This window comes from Chiloscyllium plagiosum, unplaced genomic scaffold (assembly GCF_037043375.1).
Source record: "Chiloscyllium plagiosum isolate Xiang-an unplaced genomic scaffold, Cpla_swu_hap1 HiC_scaffold_21, whole genome shotgun sequence".
Classification (NCBI taxonomy): Eukaryota; Metazoa; Chordata; class Chondrichthyes; order Orectolobiformes; family Hemiscylliidae; genus Chiloscyllium; species Chiloscyllium plagiosum.
In genome coordinates this window covers 22165598-22181339 of record NW_028270159.1, presented here as the reverse complement: position 1 = coordinate 22181339, position 15742 = coordinate 22165598, and the positions used below count along the sequence as shown (strand labels likewise).

Below are 15742 nucleotides of genomic sequence, written 5' to 3'. Positions count from 1 at the left end.
AACAGTTGCATTTTGTTTTTCAAAGCAAACTGCCCTGCGATTTGCAAGGGAAATAAACACCCACGAGGCAATTTCCAGGCCCTAGACATGTCCTTCAGAACATTCGCAAGCGCTCTGATCAAAAACAAAATCTGCTCGATTATCAGCATATCTGTTTGTAACTCTGTTCACCAAAACGACAAAGTTGCAGGAGACCCTCCGCGTTTTAAAAGTGAAACGAGTGGCCATTTGTTGATCGTAGTGTAGATCATCCGGCCAAGATCAACACTGTCCTAACTGCTGCCCGTACCTAAAGTGTTTAAAGTAAGCTCGTCCCTTTCTCAGTAAAGCTGACCTTGTAATCGCAGTTTCCTCAAAGTACATGGCCATGAACATTTTCATTTGCAACAGAGAACAGAAGTTTGTAACTGGAAAAACAGATTAACCTTGTTTTCCCCGTTACATTGTGGTAAAATGCATTTTTTGTTTTGTATGTATGAGGCTTGGGTTTCGTTTTGTTGTCCTCATGTCCAGATTTGAAAAACGTTTTGAGAAGGATGTTAATCAATAAAAAGCTCAAAGTAGAATTCCCAAGTGAAGCTAGCATTGAGTTGTGCACTGCAAAATTAAGATTATTTCCCACATCTTCCTTGCTGTTTTGTATGTGATTTTTCATGCTAAGAAATTACCAATATAGAGATTTCATTTTTGTCATTGTGGAAGCATTTATGATTATTTAAAATCACGATGGATGTTTGTTTTCATCTGAAGTCACTTGTGCTTTCGAAATATACTCATGTGACCTCAATGACATTGTTTTTGTGTTATTCACAGTTGAGCTTTCAGAATCCTGATTAGCACTATAGAATGTTGTGGTATGGAATAGGCACTTATCCCGGCAAGTATTTGCTGGAATGTTTTCTTCACATTCCCTTACTCACGCTATATCATCGAATGATATAACACAAAAGACGTTATTTAATCTTTCGTTTTCCCCAATCCCAAGACTATGATATCACTTTGATTTTGGATAACTTTTAATTTCAAATCAAAATGGTAATTTGAGCATGGTCATATCTGGTGAGCTGTTTTCAGAATCAGAGGCAACTGTAGCAGCTTCACCATGTCTGTGGTTTCTTGATTGAAAACCTGATCTTTTTTGATTTTCTGTCGGTGTTTGGTCTCACAATAAATATTACAAGCTGTAGTGTAAGCCACCATTTTGACTTCATATGTTAAAGCTATTTAGCCCTGTGTATATGTTTTTTTATTGGACATATTTTAAAAAGGGAGAATTATAATTAATCAAACGTCAGTGTCTTAATCATCTTTTTGTTTAAAGTTTTTTGTTTTGGTTTACCTACATTTTACTTCCCTGCTGCTTTTAAGTAGATTCCAGTTTTCTGTCACCCTTGAACTTTGTTTCACTTATCCCTAACATTCACATTCTGGGGAAGTATAATCATAAAATTATACATTTGGCATTGTTATGCTGGGAATGCAATGTTCTAAACTGAGCAGCATATAGTCTCAATTTCCCACATGGTGAGTTCCTCAACTCGACTCTGCTTATTTAGTGTGGCGAGAAGTCTTGTGCTTCATGGTGGAGATAGTTTTGAATGAAGCACCACTTGTCTGTTCCTGTGTAACCTTTGACACCAGTTTACAATGTAGCATTGAGCATGTTCTCACAACATAGTAGATAACCCAGGGAATTTAGAAAGACTGGGCATGTAGAAGGAAATTATGCTAAATGAACACTTAGATTTGTAATTACATTAAATTTTTAAAACAAACCTCCAGATGTTTCAGTGCTTTCTGATTCTGCATCTGTGGACTTCAAGTTTTACATTTCCATAATTTTGTAGGTATGGAACTGAGCTGAACGTGTGAGGGGCAGGCGTACTTACAAAATCTGAGTAAATTGTGACAAATTGACAGCCAGGTGGCCAATCTTTGAGAAGGATCAACATAAGTATAAGGCAGAATTTTTGAAATGTTGTTTTGAGTTGGGAAATAGCTTTTCTCACTTGAACAAGAGAGTGAATATAAAACATCTTCTAAGGTTTGAGTTTTAAAAAGTACTGTTGACTTTCACCATACTGTAATTTAAACTGATGTGAAAATTAAACACTTAGGGTTGGTCTAGAAGCAAGTATAGGAGTGTCAGAAGCGAAATTAAGGAAACCAGTATTAATGCGTATTGGTGTGTTTTATTGGTCCTGCTCTTTATCTGAATTGTTAAATATCCAAACATTCTAAAATGCAAAGACAATACCCTCTTTCTTTTCTCCATCCTCATTCATCTACTTAAATTCCTTTCCCACCTCTACCTTCAACTAATGCAAAGCCTGCAATAACTTGAGTAATGTTGAAACCATTCATTCAGTAGTCTTTATCATTTCCTTTCCTTCCACTCGCTCATCAATATAACGTTCCCTTAACCTAGTTTCTCTCCCTTTTTTCCCCTCCTGCCTTCTATGAAATCATATTTTCCTTGAGACCAATTTTTTGCTCTCAATCCTAATCATGTTAAACTTCTGATCATCCACTTTCCTTCCTAGCTAGCCTCCTTGTTTGATGACACCATAAATAGACCATCCACTTTCAGATCTATTATCACCTGATTTTGGGGAAAAAAAACTTGTTTTTTATCCTGCAAATTACTCCCCAGCTCCATAATCACTTGCCTTTCAAATACTTGAATGTACTGTCTACTCCAATATCATGCTCCTCTTTGTTATAATATGATATTTCGATCCCTCTGGGCACTGAAATGGTCCTAATTAAGTCACAATAATGCAGCCTTTGACATGGCTGGCTTTACCATCTCCTCTTAGTCTACATTTGCTTCAAAAGTTTGCCTGATGTATTGTACTGGGTACGAAGTAGTTTCCAACTGCGTTATTCTCAGGCCTTCTGTTTGGCCTCTTATCATCCACTCTCCATAAACTTGACCATATCCACAGCTGTATTGTCTTAATCTGTAGAACGTTGCCCTGTATTCACTGATTTGAGAGCCACCTGTTCCACCACCACTTGATTTTGAATGTCACACAATTGTGCTGAACTCTGTAGCCTCTTCAAACACACAGAATTCTTGTATGCCTTACTCCATTTCTTCTTTGTTACCAGTCATGTTTCCAGCCATCTCGGCCTTAAGCTCTAAACCCTCCCACTTCTGTATTTCCTTCTTGAAACCTGCCTTTTGTGGAGTCGCAGGTAGATAGAATAGTGAAGAAGGCATTTGGTATGCTTTCCTTTATTGGTCAGAGTATTGAGTACAGGAGTTGGGAGGCCATGTTGCGGTTGTACAAGACATTGGTTAGGGCACAATTGGAATGTTGCATGCAATTCTGGTCTCCTTCCTATCGGAAAGATGTTGTGAAACTTGAAAGGGTTCAGAAAAGATTTACGAGAATGTTGCCAGGGTTGGAGGATCTGAGCTACAGGGAGAGGCTGAACAGGCTGGGGCTGTTTTCCCTGGAGTGTCGGAGGCTGAGGGGTGAACGTATAGAGGTTTACAAAATTATGAGGGGCATGGATAGGACAAATAGACAAAAGTACATGTATGGAATGAGCCGTCAGAGGATGTGGTGGAGGCTGGTACAATTGCAACATGAATGGGAACATGAATAGGAAGGGTGTGGAGGGACATGGGCTGGGTTCTGGGAGGTGGGACCAGATTGGGTTGGGATATCTGGTCGGCATGGATGGGTTGGACCGAAGAGTCTGTTTCTATGCTATACATCTCTATGACCTGCCCTAATATTATTTTTCACTCTGTATCCCTTGCTGCCTCCTGTGAATGTCTTTTCAGGTATTTATCAATGACTAAGGTACTGGTTAAGTGCAAGATTTTTCATGTGGTCCACCATATCAAATTTTTTTTAATGCTGGTCATTGCTCTTGGAATTTTGTCACTCTTTGTAGGTACAGTGTCACTTTGGAAATAGAGAAAAAAAAGATTCCTTCCTGAATTATCTAATCATAAAGCCAAGAGCACAGGTCAAATAGTTAACGTGGAACCTCTAAATCCTGCAATTTGATTATTGCCTAAATTGACTGAAGCAGCTGTTACCATTTACTATTTTTATGCACTGTAGATCTATTACTTTTCTCAATTTTGTGATGCCAGATTTTAATTTTCCTTCCCCATATAATTTAAAAAAGGTTTAGAGCTGAAAAGAATGTTGCATTTGAAGTAAGATCTATTGAAAAAGTATTAAACATGTGATCTAACATCTAAAGTATTAAAGTGGCGAATTACAGGAAGATTCACAACTTGAGATAAAATTGTCACAGGAATTTTTCTGAAGTATCCTCAATGTCTTGCATTTGGAAATAAGGTTGAACCATTGTAAATGAAATGTTGCTATGCAGCAATGTGATGAAGCTAATTATAGCAGTGATGAAGTGTGAAAGGCCTATAAGGCAAGAACACCATGGGTCCAAGTCACCATATGAAACACTATCAGTGGTGCAAAATAGTGTTTTATTTCTAGTCTGTTGTGCTGTGTTTTAATGGATAATTAATTTTAATGGAAGTTTTCATTTTTTTAACGATTTTTAAAGGAACTGGCCTGATAAATCTTTATCATCTATATAGGGCATTTGATATTTTCAGAAGGTTCCCAGGGTGTTTCACAGCTTAATGAGATATTTTTGAAATGTAGTCAGTGTTCAAGAGAAATGCAGCAATCATTTGGGAAACAGCAAGTTCCAATAAATATGAATGAGATAAATGACCAGACAATCTATTCTCATTGAAAGATGAATGTTAGCCAGGTGACCCAGAAATCCTTTACTCCACGTTGAATTGTGCTATAGGATCTCTTAGGTTCAACTAAGGCAGCAGACAGGACTTCATTTTAATCTGTCTCCCAAAAATCAGTGCAACAGTCTTTCAGAATTGTGCTGGTTCTCGAATATGCTCTCAAGGCTGTAGTGGATCTTGAACTCGGAACATTCTTGACCATTTGAAAGCAAAAACTCCAACCAATAGTAGTGTTAATTATCGAAATATTTAAATCATGCTGTAAATAGGTTTCAGTACTGCTGACTTTGAAAAGTTAAAAATCACACAACAGGTTATAGTCCAACAGGTTTAATTGGAAGCACTAGCTTTCGGAGCACCGCTCCTTCATCAGGTGGTTGTGAAGGAGCGGCGCTCCGAAAGCTAGTGCTGCCTGTTGGACTATAACCTGATGTGTGATTTTTAACTTTGTACACCCCAATCCAACACCGGCATCTCCAAATCATGCTCGTTTGTAAAGTTAACTTGAATAGTAGAAGTCTTCATTTTTTAACAACATGCCCTAATAATGTAACCAAGCTTCCATGAAGCCAGATGTTCAGGACCTGAGATATTGGACAGGATTTGAGAGGGCATAAACCTTGTGTATTAAATGCACTATTTCTGATAACGATTGGTGATAAATTTACTCCTTCTTTGATCCAGCTAAAAAGAGAGAAATTAAGCAGTTTGATATTCTTTATCCTAGTCAACCTGGGGCTTCTTGGTTCATCAGAATGATATTTGGACTATCTTTCATTTTCGGGAAGAGTCCTCACCTGGTGTTTAAGCTTCAATGTCAGCCTAAGATCTTGAATCTGTACATGGTGTCAGATTTAAGCTGTAGTCACATTTGTAATGAAATAGTCTCTTACCCTTCTGTTCCACTTCTTGATATTAAATGGCTCTAGTTTGGTTTGTTAGGCATGACTTTATAACTTTTCAAGGAAAACTTTCACATAGGTTGGAAATGGTTTTCTGTTGTATAAGGATATATTTATTCTGCACAATCACATTATCTGCATTATATTCTTCCTAAGGTTATGCCTTGGGAGGTTTTTAATACAGCAACAAAAAGTAGCTGAACATCTAAATACCAGCTGATAAGGCAATCTAGATCAGACTGGACTGTATCTTACTAAGAGATAGTAAAAAGACATAAGAATATTATGATTTCTAGATTGTCAAAAAGAAGAATACTTTTTAGCTGGTTTAAAATTTTTTTGTGTATAAAGCACAGTTGTGATCTCTCACTTTGACATAAGAAGACCGCAGAATGTTTTGCCGCATGGGGTCTGCTATCCAGCGTGAAAAATAATTTTTTCAGGAGTGCAGGATTCCTCTTCATTTGTGTGGGCTAGAAATTGAAATATTTCCTATACTTAGACATGTTGAGCTTGTCTTACAGTTAGAGTATTTTCCTGTTAATTTTTCACTACTTCAACTGATAGCATTACTCATTGTGGAACGTAAATAAACTAAACGCTGCACTTATGTTGTTCTATGAAGTTCCTAATTCTGTTCACACGTGCAGTGGTATAAAGAACTAGGAGTCATGTCACAGAAGAAGATGGCGTTGATTTAAGGGATGAGAATTTCTTCTCTTGAGAGCTGCAAATCTTGGGAGTTCTCTACCCCCAGAGAACAGTGGAGGCTGTCATTGAACGTATTAAAGGCTGATAGACTGATTTTTGAAATATTGGGGAACCGTGAGTTATAGGAAAAAGACAGGAAAGTGATTGAGGCCAAGATCAAACCAACCATAATCTTAGTTCAAGGGGCTGTATGGCCTACCTCTGTTCATTCTTGTACAGTTGTATTGTTTGTTGAGCTGAAAATTAACAAAAACTAAGCCCTGTTGAGTTTTTATAAGCCAGTCCCAAAATAAAAGTTTCATTGAAATTGGTCCAAATGTGAGACCTAGCACCATTGAATACTCGTTCGTGCATTCATACCTGCATTCGATGAGGCATGATCAAGAGATATGCAATGTGCATAACTACCGATAGTTGTTTTCAGGTGGATAGCGAGTATTCTGTAAAGTTAGGGATTGATCCTGGCTAAGAGAGTCCATGTAATGGTACAGCAATGGAGACGATGTAACACTTTCAACTACCATTGCAAAGTAGATCACGTGGACAAGCAAGATGACAGCCTGAATTCTGGTGTCTGTTCAGTCAATTAATACTGATTGAAGTGCCAGCAGCAAAAATAGTACAAAAGATGGCAGCAGTTCCAGGTAGGAAAAGGGATCGATTTGTGATTTGAGTTATTTATGCCTTGCTAAAGTTGTGCATGTCTAGGACTAGGTGAAGAAAGAATTGGGATCTACCTCTAAAATAAAGTAGTCTACTAATACTTTGTGTTATGAAAAATCAGCTCGAGTACTGCTACTAGAATGGAATATTATCAGCAAGGAATCAGTGATTTCAGAGGAGAAGATTGATAAGGATTTTTTAAAGGGTTTTGGCTTTGCATTGTTTTCCAGTGTAGTTGCACATGGCAGTTGCTGTTTATGCTAACTTTGTCACTAAATAGTTTCATCCAGTCCTGTTTCCTTTACATCGCTTCCAATAAATATAGTTTGGACAGGTAGATAACTTATTGTTTTTGCTTTGTATCAGCAGAAACATGCTTTTGGGTTCAACTTAAGTTTACTGTATATTGTGACAACCAAGAAAGGTATTTTGAGCATACACTGCTTTCTGCATTATGATACTATGCGCCACACCAGTGTCACATGACTTTAAAGATGTCATTCATCTCATTCAGTGTTGCAGACATTACTCGCATTGTGCATAAGTTTTATCCTGCATTTGCAAGCAGCAACACATAACATTAAGACATGAAAGGGAGATGCAAAGGATTCTTAATGTGTGAGAGTGAAGGTATCATTGGAAAAGACAGAATCTTCCACCTTCAACTTCTGAGTCTTTTTGTTCAGACTACACCTCCATAGTCCCCAGCGATCACTCCTGAGCAAAGGATGAATTTTGAGCTTTGTATGGTTGAGCTTTTCTTCCATTGCCTCTAATCCACTTCTTTAGCCGGGACATTGTCCCAAAATAGAACAAACCCAATTTTCACAATTAATATTGCACATGGACTTCAATGTGGACTTTTGCCCCCTTTATCTTTTGACTGGGGGAAAACAGGCATGATGTTGGCTGGCCAAATTCTTCTGTTGCATGCATTCACTTTAATCTCCTCCTCTTGTTTCACAAATTGACCTTTCAAGGAGGTTGAAAATAATTTGCTGATACCTTCTTCTACCTCCATTGAACCATGAATTATCACTGAGTTCCAGTCATTCTCCAGGCTCTAACTGGGCATACATATGAACAGGCAGCTGGTTTGTGCTGCAGAGTGACGCCTACAATGCAATTCAATTGCTTTCCCTGTTGAGGTCACCTTGAAGGTCGTGCCTCATTCCTTGCCTGAAGCTTGGTAAACCTTAGATTAAGCTCACCACCAGTTATCTCCTTGAGAGAACAGCCCTTTGGGACTTTGGTGGCTTTACCCAACATACAAGTGCAACACGCTTACAAAATAGGTGCAGAAGCCGACTACGGTATTTGGCATTTCTAACCTTCTCCACCATTCAGTAAGATCGTGGCTGATCTGTTTGTTTGGAATTCCACATTCATAGCTACCCTAATAACCCTTGATTCCTCTGCCTAACAATCTATCACCTCTGCCTTAAAAATATTCAATGACCCTCCCTCCTCCATTTTCTGAAGCACAGTTTCAAATTTATGCAACTCTCAGAGAAGGAGATGCTCCTTATCTCTGCTCTGAAGGATGACCCTAAATTTAAAGCAATACCTCCAGTTCTGGACTGATCATCAGAGAAAGCATCTTCCAAGTCCACCTTGTCAAGACAGTTCAGGATTTTATAAAGGCAAAGTCACTATTGTCCTACCAGAACATAGGGCAACTGGGATAGTTTAACCTGAGGGTCACCACACCTCAGGTGAGGTTGAGAAGGAGAGTAACCGCAACCAGTGTGCGAATTGAGCCCATAATGTTAGCATTACTCTGCTTTACAAACCAGCTGTCAGCCAACTGAACTAACACACTTCAATCAAGTCACCCGTCACTCTTAAACTTCAGTGGAAACAAACCTGCCTGTTCAACCTATCACCATAAGAAAACCCACTCATTCCTGGTAAACATTATAGTAAAAGTCCTCTGGTATGCACCTAATACATTTACCTCCTTAAATAAATAGACCAAAACTGTACACATTATTCAAGATGTGATCTCACGAATGCCCCGTATAAGGATAATGTCCTTGTTTTTATGTTCAATTCCTCTTGCAATAATAGATGACATTGCATTTGCCTTCTAGATTATGTGCCATACCTGCATACTAATGTTTTGTGATTCATACCACAACACCTTCGAAGGAGCACCTCAGAATTCTGCCATCAATCTGTCTGACGAATTTTTTTTTAATTCTTCCTACCAATGTGATCAAGTTCATATTTTGTTGCATTATACCAGACTTCTGCCCACTCATGCAACCTATTATTTGTTTGCAACTTCCTTATATCGTGTCCACAGCATATTTTCCTACCTTTCTTGGCATTGTCTGCAAATTTAGTACCATGGCTTTGCTCCCCTCATCTAAGTCATTGATGTAAATAGTAAAACGTTGAGGCCCTGTGTGCCTCCATTTGTCACATCATGCCAATCAGATAAAGACCCATTTATACATACTCTACTTTCTGCCTGGCAGCCAATCTTCTATCCATGCTAATATGTAACCCCCTAAACTATACCCTTTATTTTTCACAATAATCTTTGATGTGGCACCATAGAAATGCTTCTGGAAATCCATAATGTACAGCTCCTTTTATCCAAAGTTACTTCTTCAAAGATCTTAATAAATTTGTTTAAACCTGATTTCCCTTTGAACACATGCTGATTATTTCCAGTTATGTTAGGTTTTTAATTGTGCAGCTATAATCTCTTTAAAGATCAATTCTAACATCTTTCCCATGGTCATCAAGCTAACCAGCCCGTATACTTTCCTGTTTTCTACCTTCCCCTCTCAAAGGAAATCTCCTGAAATTTTGCACACCTTTCTTGTACCAGCACAGGAAATGTAACACCTGCCTTTTCAGTTCCCACCATTCAAGGCCCCAAACATACCTTTTAGCTGAAAGTTGTAGTACTTTTGATGTAGTTTGTTGCATTCTTTGCTCATGATGTAACTTCATCTACACTGGGAAACCTAATCACTGACTGGGCAATTGCTTTATGGATCACCTCCATTTATTCTGCAAATGAGACCTCGATCTTTCTGTTGTCCCATTTTAATTCTGTACTCAATTCTCACATTGACCTCCCTGTCCTTGGTCTCCTACATGGTGCCAGTGAAGCTCAATGAACCGCACTTCTTTTTTCAATTAGGCACTTCACAGCCTTAGCTCACCAATGAGTTCACTAGTTTTGGATTACAGCCACAGTTCATGATATTTTGGACAGCAAATATTAATTGCTTTTCCCATTTAATACTGCTGTTTTATATCATTAGTTGTCCCATCATTAGCTCTCTACCCCACTCCGTTGCCACCTTTCCTAGCCTTGTCCCGAAATCCGTTTTGACATTGAATCCTGTCTTTCAGCCTATCATAGACATTTCCTTTTGTTCTTGCTTCAGCAGTCCACTTTTCCTGACACTGTATTTCAAGACTGTGTTACACTTCAAACTTTTTCCAGTTCTGTGAAAGGCCATTATTCCCATTTTTCTCTCCACGGATATTGCCTGACTTACTAAGTGTTTGCAGCGTTTTTCAATTTTGTTTCAGATTGCCAACCTCTTCAGTGTTTTGATCTTGCACCAATAAAGGATTCTGTTTCTTTCAATTGAAACATAGCATTTACTTGCAGCCAGTGTGTGAAAATGACTACAATAGTGCCATTGTACATTGTGAAAAGTGGCTCATGGTCACATGGAATGTAGAGTATGCGTTGTAATGGTCTGAGATCTAATTTGTAGTCTTAAGGCTATATGGTTAAGATGTCAAAATACCAATTTAATGTAGATTTGCATACATATGTCATATGCTCCTTTACTTAAATGTCAAACTAAGGTTCAGGAGTACTTAGGGGTTGTGGAGTTAATGGAACGTGCTGGTAAGAATAAAAATTTTATACCATAATTTATACCATAATAAAATACAATAATTTTATTATTTCACCAATTTCTGGATTTTGCCTGTAGTTGAGATGGAGGAGTTCATATTCCAGGTCTTACATTAACCAATTCAAGAAGGTATCAAAAGAAACACGGGACTACATAATTTTAACTTTACACTAACAAAGCCATTTTGTCTGTTGCACGTAGAAAGCACTACCCGATTTAGCATCACACACAACCTTTCCCCCCATAGCACCAAGTTAGTCCTTCAAGTAAATATTCAATTGTCTTTTGAAAATTTCTATTAAATCTGCTTTCACCTCCCTTTCAGATTATACATTTCAAATCGTAATGGTTAGCTGAGTTCCCATAAATTCTTTTGCCATTTATGCAGGAGTAACTTTGCCTAAAAGTAATCAATGCCTAAAGGCCCAAATGAAATTGAGAAAGCTACATTTTGATCATTGCAAAGGATGAGAATGTTTCACAATCTTTCTTGCGGATTGTTCTTTCAAGTCTTGGCAGTATGCTGTGCAGCAATTGTTGGGATTTTGGTTTTCTGTTAGTTTTACCTCTGACTTCTAAGCAGTTCGAATCACTCCCAGCCTTTGGGGGCGGCACAGTGGCTCAGTGGTTAGCACTGCTGCCTCACAGTTCGATTCTGGCTGTGGGCGACTGTCTGTGTGGAGTTTGCATATTCTCCCCGTGTTTGTGTGGGTTTCCTCTGGGGTGCTTCAGTTCCCTTCCACAGTCCCAAAGATGTGCAGGTCATGCTATATTGCCCATAGTGTTAGGTACATCAGTCAGAGGGAAATAGGTCTGAGTGGGTTACTCTTCAGAGAGTCGGTGTGGACTGGTTGGGCTCAAGGGCCTTGTTTCCACACTCTGGGGAATCTAATCTTGGTTCTAGGCATTGGACTAATTAATTAGGATGTAATGAAAAGGCAGCAGACAATCGTTTGAGGGCAAAGAATCTCTATTTATTAATATTTGTTTTAAAAAGTAAAACAACAATACACAACTATGCAGACTTGCAATGCACTGATACCACCTGTCTCCCACTAACTAAATTGGGACTCTAAGGTCTTCGGATTGTGCTCACCAATTTAAACACAGTTTTGAGATTCATCAGACGCCGTTGTCCTGGCTCACCGTACCCCAAATGTGGTAAAGAACGTCTTGCTGTGCAGCTGATCAGGCTGGGTTGAGTCCACTGAAGCAGTTAGACATGTTGGATTTTGCCAGGTGAGTACTTGGTTTTCTTTACTTCTGCTTGGTTGTCTTCACCTCAGTTCTCCCAGAGGACATAGTGTCTGTTAGCTTTGTTGTTACCTTGGATTTTGTCAGACTTAGTTTCTTCTTCTTGGTGTGGTTGTTTGCAATATTCTTTGAGTTTCGCCGCCTTTTCTTTCTCCACACTCTTTGCAAGCACATTTTCCACACACCCTGGATCACCACCTATAGTTAATGCCAATTGCAGGGCCTCTTCATATCTTTGCGCCAATCTCCAGGCTCATTGTCTCATTGATGTTCCTTTATGGGCTCGATTGATTTCATCAGATTTAGATTAGATTCCCTCCAGTGTAGAAACAGGCCCTTTGGCCCAACAAGTCCACACGGACCTCCCGAAGAGTAACCCACCCAGACCCATTCCCCTACCCTATATTTTCCCCTAATGCACGTAACACTATAGGCAATTTAGCACGGCCAATTCACCTAACCTGCACATCTTTGGACTGTGGGAGGAAACCCACGCAGACACTGGGTGAATGTGCAAACTCCGCACAGACAGGCGCCTGAGGCTGGATTCAAACCCAGGTCCCTGGCGCTGTGAGGCAGCAGTGCTAACCAAAAGAGGTGTTGATGGTTTAGATGGATTTGAATACTGGATGATTTGTCACAGTAGCCCGCTTGGCTGCACCCTGTCTCCGTGGATCAGAATCTTCTATCAGCTGTGTAGCCAGAGGTGCAAAAGAGGCTTGGGGTTGGATCCCTTTTGGTTTTTGGGCTACTTGTCAGGGATGCAAAGTTTTAATTGCAAGTGTAAAATGTTTGTCTGAGTCAATGTTCCCCACAAGACAGCCATTTCCTTATAGGAGTATTCAGAATATCCAATCCCTCATTCGCTCGTCAATCCCACCACCTGCTTGTGGTTTACTCCTTTTGCAGACCCTCCACAGTTATAAAGGTTTTAAAAATCCAATATTCCATCCATGTATTCCCAGCACTGGGGATTTTTGTGAAATATTTACACAAATCAACTGGTTCCTCGTTTCCATGCTGTAGTAATTTAAGGTGACATAGCACAAATTATAGTGTTCTTTGGATTAGCAGAGAAATTTGAATTAAAATGTTTTTTTAAAAGTCATTCTAGCCTATTAACACAAGGAAATTAAGCATAGAAAATTGAGAAATATCCACATGATCTGACAAGTTTTGCAAGAAGCTTGTGCTACCTATCCATAATCTATTGATTTCCGGTTGTCGGGATGTATTTTATGCCAACATTTAATTTTTCTACCAACTTTCCCATTCCAATCTTATTATCAGTTATCACCAAAGTTGTATGTACTGATCACTAGGTGGCTCTTTGGAGTTAGTTTCTCATGTTTCTTTCACCTCTTCACCTCCCTTAAAGTTACAAGCTTATTTTCATAGTTGATTTTGGGCAATGCCGCAGTCTATTCACTTTTTTAACACAAGGAATAGTTTAATAGAAAAGAAAAGGGAGAGGGCATAACAATGATGCAAGTGAGTAATTAGGTACATCGTTTTCACACGAGTGTGTGTTAATGCAATTCTAGATAAGGAACTAAAATTGGGGGAAACTTGAGAACTCGAGCAAAAGGGCACCATGTTTCTTTAGGATGCTAAGAGATGTTAATCAGAGATTTTGAGCACCATCCTTTAAGCATTCTTAGTTATGACAGAGGTCTAGAGGATAGCCAACGTAACAACATGTCAATTCAAAACAGCATTGTCAGAAAGCTGACTTTCGGTATTCTGTCTAATCTGGTATTTGTTAAGCTACTGGGGGCCAATGTGTTGGGGGGAGAAAGTTATTCTCACCCACAAATGTGGATTAATTTCGGGTGACTGTCATAAATTTGACAAAAGAAAGTTGTGTTCAGCCAGTTTAATTGAGCTATTTGAGGAAATAACAAGTACATTGATAAAGAAAATGAAGTGGATGTTTCGGAGAACATTTGTTAAGCGGAGGCCCGTTTGTTTAATAAAATTCGTACACATGCTGTTTAAAGAGAATCTAGCAGCAAGGTTGAGAGGAAGTTATTAGAAGAAGAGTGGTGATTTAATGGACTAAAGGGATCTAGGCTGTTTTCCTGCTACTTCTATGGTTGTGATTCAGTAAACATTAGTATTTCAGGTTTATTTTCAGAAAATAAAACTGAGTTCCTCTAGAGAAATAAGATCAGATGAAATTTAATGCAAATAAATAAAATGGAGAGAGAAAATGACACATACAGTACATGGTTAGAAAGGAGCAGTGATTTAGGCTTCACATAGCCAAAGTCTTCAATATATGAGGCATTTGAATCTTTAAAGAACGTAACATTTTATAAATGGGACAGAAGAATGCAAAAACAAAAGCCAATACAAAATTGCCATATACTTGTTTGTATCACAGTTAGAACATCGTCTGGCTTTAGGTGCCCTACTTTTGTAAGGATGTCAAGCCCACAGAGAAGATACTTCAGTTTTTCATTGAGGAAAATGCATATGAGAAACTAGGGCTCCTTTGTTCCATACAAAGAAGGTTAAGAGGAGATATGATAAGTGTTAAAACTCAAATGGTTTTGCTAAAGTAAACAAAAAACTATTGCCACTGGTCAATGCTTCAGTAACTAACTTACTCATTACATGCTTGAATGCTGTCATGTTTTGTGTTCAGGATCATTGCCAAAGGAAAGATTAGGAGAAAAGTTCTTGTATAGAAGAGGGGAAGCAGAATCTACGATCTATTTTAAGCATGTAAATAATTGAAAACAAAAATATGAAAGTATACGGAATAGGCAAGGAAATTGCATTGTGTACTGATCTTTCATAGAGCTGGTGTTAGTTGGATGGGCCTTGTTAAATCCAACTTTGTATATCACTATGACAAAGCTATTTTTTTAATGGTAAAAACAAAATTACTTTGCTTCGTTATTGCTTAAATAAATACTGTAAAAGAAAAAGAAAATTATTGAAGTGATGAAAAATGATCAGAAACCATCTTTTTAATAACACATGACATAAACAATCTAACTTGAAACATGGATCTAACCTTGAATGCCAATCATGCACTTTTCTGTTTGGTTTTACAATATACATAAATTCTGGATAATAATTAGAAAAATAAATTGTGTTCCTGAAGATTGGCCTATTTTGTTTCTGAGGACTATGTGATCACAGCAAATGTGTATACAGTACTTTTCATGTCCCTTGTCAAGCTGGTTAACAATTTAGAACAATTATCAGTTTTTGTTTTGTTTTATTCCAATACAATCTTTGTATGTCTACGTTATTTTTAAGGTACTGATTACAGTTCCATGAGTGAGCATATACATGCTGTTTAACAGTGGAGGCAACAATACCAAGTCTGATCAGGCCTTCGAAGGCATAGTAGAAGTTCAGAAGCAGGGACACTGAAACTGTGCCATGAGAGCTTTTCCAGCTGCTTAAATGTTAGACTAATTCGAGCTGTTTCCAGCAGTGCAAATATTGTGAAGCTGGCTGCATGTTAAATATAAAACTAAATAAAACAGTCTGCAGCGGATACCTCGTAGTACTACTAACACTGCCTGCAGAAGATCCTGTGA

At 38.4% G+C, this 15742-nt stretch overlaps 1 protein-coding gene across 4 annotated transcripts in view; it reads left to right on the top strand.

The window, feature by feature from the left end:
- Positions 1-15742, top strand: part of zbtb34 (zinc finger and BTB domain containing 34) — a 44734-nt gene that overhangs the window by 14920 nt on the left and 14072 nt on the right. The gene's annotated exons all lie outside the window — the stretch shown is intronic.